Source organism: Physeter macrocephalus, chromosome 13 (genome assembly GCF_002837175.3).
Source record: "Physeter macrocephalus isolate SW-GA chromosome 13, ASM283717v5, whole genome shotgun sequence".
NCBI classification, from domain to species: domain Eukaryota; kingdom Metazoa; phylum Chordata; class Mammalia; order Artiodactyla; family Physeteridae; genus Physeter; species Physeter macrocephalus.
This window is the reverse complement of record NC_041226.1, coordinates 25,964,566-25,970,565: the sequence shown is the minus strand read 5'-3', so window position 1 is coordinate 25,970,565 and position 6,000 is coordinate 25,964,566. Positions and strand designations below refer to the sequence as shown.

The 6,000-nt window shown below is 42.5% G+C and overlaps 1 protein-coding gene across 1 annotated transcript in view; it reads right to left on the bottom strand.

Annotated features, from left to right (window-relative positions):
• Nucleotides 1–2,346: 2,346 nt before the first annotated feature.
• The window catches only part of VWA8 (von Willebrand factor A domain containing 8), a 365,312-nt gene continuing 361,658 nt past the window's right edge, over nucleotides 2,347–6,000 (bottom strand). The window contains exon 46 of the transcript XR_003682537.2: nucleotides 2,347–3,241. The gene's annotated coding sequence lies outside the window, so the exon portion shown is untranslated. The remainder of the gene's footprint in view (nucleotides 3,242–6,000) is intronic.

Here is a 6,000-nt window from a genome sequence, read left to right as displayed (position 1 = left end):
TCTCTTGTGTTTCCTGCCTAGAGAAGTTCCTTTAGCATTTGTTGTAAAGCTGGTTTGGTGGTGCTGAATTCTCTTAGCTTTTGCTTGTCTATAAAGGCTTTAATTTCTCCATCAAATCTGAATGAGATCCTTGCTGGGTAGAGTAACCTTGATTGTAGGTTTTTCTCCTTCATCACTTTAAATATGTCCTGCCACTCCCTTCTGGCTTGCAGAGTTTCTGCTGAAAGATCAGCTGTTAATCTTATGGGGATTCCCTTGTATGTTATTTGTTGTTTTTCCCTTGCTGTTTTTAATATTTTTTTTGTATTTAATTTTTGATAGTTTGATTAATAAGTGTCTTGGCGTGTTTCCTCTTGGATTTATCCTGTATGGGACTCTCTGTGCTTCCTGGACTTCACTTACTCTTTCCTTTCCCACATTAGGGAAGTTTTCACCTATAATCGCTTCAAATATTTTCTCAGTCCTTTTCTTTTTCTCTTCTTCTTCCGGGACCCGTATAAATAGAATGTTGGTGTGCTTAATGTTGTCCCAGAGGTCTCTGAGACTGTCCTCAATTCTTTTCATTCTTTTTTCTTTATTCTTTTCTGCGGTAGTTCTTTGCACTATTTTATCTTCCAGGTCCCTTATCTGTTCTTCTACCTCAGTTATTCTACTATTGATTCCTTCTAGAGAATTTTAAATTTCATTTATTGTGTTGTTCATTATTGTTTGTTTGCTCTTTAGTTCTTCTAGGTCCTTGTTAAACATTTCTTGTGTTTTCTCCATTGTACTTCTAAGATTTTGGATCATCTTTACTATCATTACTCTGAATTCTTTTTCAGGTAGACTGCCTATTTCCTCTTCATTTGTTTGGTCTGGTGAGTTTTTACCTTGCTCCTTCATATTCAGTGTGTTTCTCTGTCTTCTCATTTTGCTTAAGTTACTGTGTTTGGGGTCTCCTTTTCACAAGCTACAGGTTTGTAGTTCCAGTTGGTTTTGGTGTCTGCTCCCAGTGGCTAAAGTTGTTTCAGTGGTTTGTGTAGGCTTCCTGGTGGAGGGGACTGGTGCCTGTGTTCTGGTGGATGGGGCTGGATCTTGTCTTTCTGGTGGGCAGGACCACGTCCAGTGGTGTGTTTTGGTGTGTCTGTGACCTTATTATGATTTTAGGCAGCGTCTCTGCTAATGGATGGGTTTGTGTTCCTGTCTTGCTAGTTGTTTGGCTTAGGGTGTCCAGCACTGTAGCTTGCTGGTCATTGAGTGGAGCTGGGTTTTAGCGTTGAGATGGAGGTCTCTGGGAGAGCTTTTGCCATTTAATATTACATGGAGCCGGGAGGCCTCTGGTGGACCAATGTCCTGAACTTGGCTCTCTCAACTTAGAGGCACAGGCCTGACTCCCAGCCGAAGCAGAAAGACCCTGTCAGCCACACGGCTGTGCTCATTTGTTGCTGGGTGCTGCTTAATTACCAGAGAATTTCTGTTGAGGATTTTTAGCCCTCTTTGAGTCCAGACCTGTCTGAAGCAAGGTCCTGGAGTAACACTCCACCGTGTGCAGCAGAGAGCAGTCAGGACATCCTTAAGGGCTTTTGGAAACTGTTACATAACATCTTCTTCCTAAAGGCTGAATTACAGACACTTCAGAAAACTTTCTAGTAGAAGTGTGCTCAGAACTCATTCCACAAAAGGAATGTTCTGAGTTGAAGAGGCTCACTCTGATCTCATTTCAGGCCTCACCAGGATGGAGCTTGGGAATTCCACAGCTCTTAGCACTAGAACTTCCCCATGGCTTGCTGGGCTGTCCTGTGGGGCGCAGACCAGCCCTGCCTCTGCAAGGAGGAAAGTGGCTTCCAATAAATGCTGCGGCCTTTCAGAGGTGCAAGTTCTCTTTTGAAAGGTCCCCAGCTCAGGGCAAGAGTTCTTCTCTTAGCAAACTGAACAGGGCGTAAAAAAGAATCCGATTTGTTCACTTCACCAGAGACATGGTTCAGGGGCTGTGGAGTAGGTTTCCAAAGTTGAAAGTCCTTGCCCTTGGGCTGAAGGTCCTTAATCATGGCTCGGGTATTCCCTCCCAGACACGTCTGCTGCGCCTGCTTCTGTAACCCAGATGTCAGAAAGGTAGAGCTTCCATAAGATGGAGGGCGAAATACAGGTGGAAATCTGATGTCTCTAAAAAAGCAAGATGAGTTCAATTTGTACCTTTTTTTTTAGATTCCACATATAACAGAAATAAAGTCACAGATGTAGAAAACAAACTTACGGTTACCAAGGGGGCAAGGGGTGGGGATTAACTGAGAGATTGGGATTGACATTTACACACTACTATATATATATGTATATAATAGATAACTAATAAGGACCGACTGAGCTGGGTTTTAGCGTTGAGATGGAGGTCTCTGGGAGAGCTTTTGCCATTTAATATTACATGGAGCCGGGAGGCCTCTGGTGGACCAATGTCCTGAACTTGGCTCTCTCAACTTAGAGGCACAGGCCTGACTCCCAGCCGAAGCAGAAAGACCCTGTCAGCCACACGGCTGTGCTCATTTGTTGCTGGGTGCTGCTTAATTACCAGAGAATTTCTGTTGAGGATTTTTAGCCCTCTTTGAGTCCAGACCTGTCTGAAGCAAGGTCCTGGAGTAACACTCCACCGTGTGCAGCAGAGAGCAGTCAGGACATCCTTAAGGGCTTTTGGAAACTGTTACATAACATCTTCTTCCTAAAGGCTGAATTACAGACACTTCAGAAAACTTTCTAGTAGAAGTGTGCTCAGAACTCATTCCACAAAAGGAATGTTCTGAGTTGAAGAGGCTCACTCTGATCTCATTTCAGGCCTCACCAGGATGGAGCTTGGGAATTCCACAGCTCTTAGCACTAGAACTTCCCCATGGCTTGCTGGGCTGTCCTGTGGGGCGCAGACCAGCCCTGCCTCTGCAAGGAGGAAAGTGGCTTCCAATAAATGCTGCGGCCTTTCAGAGGTGCAAGTTCTCTTTTGAAAGGTCCCCAGCTCAGGGCAAGAGTTCTTCTCTTAGCAAACTGAACAGGGCATAAAAAAGAATCCGATTTGTTCACTTCACCAGAGACATGGTTCAGGGGCTGTGGAGTAGGTTTCCAAAGTTGAAAGTCCTTGCCCTTGGGCTGAAGGTCCTTAATCATGGCTCGGGTATTCCCTCCCAGACACGTCTGCTGCGCCTGCTTCTGTAACCCAGATGTCAGAAAGGTAGAGCTTCCATAAGATGGAGGGCGAAATACAGGTGGAAATCTGATGTCTCTAAAAAAGCAAGATGAGTTCAATTTGTACCTTTTTTTTTAGATTCCACATATAACAGAAATAAAGTCACAGATGTAGAAAACAAACTTACGGTTACCAAGGGGGCAAGGGGTGGGGATTAACTGAGAGATTGGGATTGACATTTACACACTACTATATATATATGTATATAATAGATAACTAATAAGGACCGACTGTATAGCACAGGGAACTCTACTCAATACTCTGTAATGACCTATACGGGAAAGAATCCAAAAAAAGAGTGGAGATACGTATATGTATAACTGATTCACTTTGCTGTACAGCAGAAAGTAACACAACATTATAAATCAACTCTACTCTAATAAAAATTAATTTTAAAAAGGGATTTAAACTCCTTAAAAAAATTAAAAAATTAGAAACAAGATGGAAGAGAACCACGCCACCACCAATGCACGCCCATGGAAGCCTTCAGTAAGTGCTCTCAGGAGGACCAAATACACAGCCCGCCATGTGCCCATGTCTCATGCCCTCCTGCTGTGTCCCAGGCCCATTCCTCTGCTTGGGTGATACTCCAAGTGGCAAACGTCCCTCACTCCCTTCTTCTCCTCCCCCGCAGTCACAGTCCTGTCTGAGGACCTTCATCTCAGCCGGGCTAGGAGGAAAGCCCGTGAATGAGGGATTCAAACCAAGATGTGTGCGATGGATGGCCTCCCAGAGCTGTTTGTATTTTAAAAGAGGGGAGCCCCTCTCGCTGAGAAACCCCTCTCTAAAGATAGACTTCAGATGTGAGGGGGCAAGGCGCCAGGCCAGCTGTGCAGGGCTGTATTCCTGCCAAGTGACTGAATGTCTGCTTTCAGGAGGTTTTGTGGAGCTGCGACGCTCTTCCACCTCTGCAGAGAGTGCCCCCGTTCCCTCCAGTTTGGAGGAAAGGTCAGAGGGAGGAAAAGAGATGCTTTAGTTCAGGCACAGCACACTGACTATCACCTCTTTGTACTCAAGCCTGCCATGCATGGACATGCACATTCTATCCGCCTGGAAAATAGTTGTTCAAAAGCATCTGGGTCCTAAGGGTCCTTACTTTTCAGAAAACAGACCATTTCTTTGTTCACTGCAAAGCAAACAGCTGTATTTCCCCAGTGCCTGTGTCCATTAACTAAGCCTTAGGCCTTCCCAGGTAGTCCATCATCTGTCCTTTTAATTGTGTGTGCATACACCCTGGAATCTGGGCATCCTGGCCTGCTACAGAGACCCTTGGATTCCTCACCAGCTCTGGGATCTATGGGGACACCCCCATCCCCACATCCCACGTGCCGGGAGGCAAAGCCAACGGTGGTCAACACGCTGCTTCCCCAGCGTTGCCACTTATTTCCACTGGCCCCTAAGTGCTCCTTTCTGGGCCAGCGTTCTCAGCGCTGCATTTCATATGGGCCAGAAAATCTAGGAGCTGTACAAAGTAAGTACTTAAAAATGTGTGCTGAGTGACCCACTGGCCCCTATTGGAGGAACCCTCTTGAACATTATGTTGCCAGGGCTTCAAAAAGGAGCTTGTTTCTGAAGGATCAAAGGTTCTCTTCTTGTATAATAAATACGGAGCATTCGGTATATAATGAAGAGAATAACACATGTCTTTTAAGCTCCTGTATGAGCCCAGATTATGTGAAGAAACTAAGGAAGGTGGTGGTTCTCTAAACTTTTGTGTTATCACGTTAAACAGAAATAGATGAAAGCAAAGGCTTTAAACTGACAAAATCCCAAGTAGGAAAGCTCTGGTCCACAGCTTGCTCACTGGTTCATAACAAACCACCAGCTGATGATTTGGAAAAAAAAAAAAAAAAGTTTTCCTTTCACAGTAAAGGATTGAGTTTGTTTTGTGTTATTTTAAACTGTCTAACTTCACAAGGTAAAAACCACTTTTTTTTTAGCTTAGAAACTGGATTATGACACTGTTGAGAAAGTACTAGAATTGGAATCACAATACGGTTTCTACACTTGACTTTTGTCACTTACTATGTGTGAAATTAAAGAAGTAACATTGGATTGTATTTTTCCTGATTTATAAATGAACCTGATAAAATTCACAGTTATTTCAAGGATTAAATGAAAAAAGTCATGTAGTGCTATAAAATGTAAGATGTTATATTGTTATATAAGATAGGTAATTTGCAATAAAATTTGATTAAACAACTATGATATATTTTAGTTCCCTATTTTAAGGCTGAACATCCTCTGTTTATGTTGAGCTTTATCTTGAGTGGTTTGAATGATCCAGATCAGAGGGGATTTGTGAAACCATCATAACTGTGTTCAATATATTTAATGCATGAATATGTGTGTATATTTCTGAAGTCAGCTTTCTCCAGATTTTCAAATGTGTTTGTGATTCTAATGGGGTTAAGAATCTCTTAACTGGATAATCATCACTAATTTTCATTTCACATTAATTGGTAGCCCTACTACTATAGGATTGGATACCTGAAAAGTGAATTTAGTATATTGGTTTATATTTATTTAGAGTTTTTGTCTAACTGAAATTCCGCATTATGTTTTACTATACTATTTCTTTTTCACATTCCCTGGGGGATAAAAATCAATGCAGATTGGAGATCTGAATAACTTTCCCCAATATTTATCAAAAATAAAAAATTACTTTGGTCATTTCCCGTAATTAAGGCAGATTTTTTTCTTTCTTTCTTTCTTCTCTCTTTTTTTTTTTACAGTAAAACAAGCACCATCATCACTACCACCACTGCTGTCTTTTCTTCCTCTTTTGCTTTAAA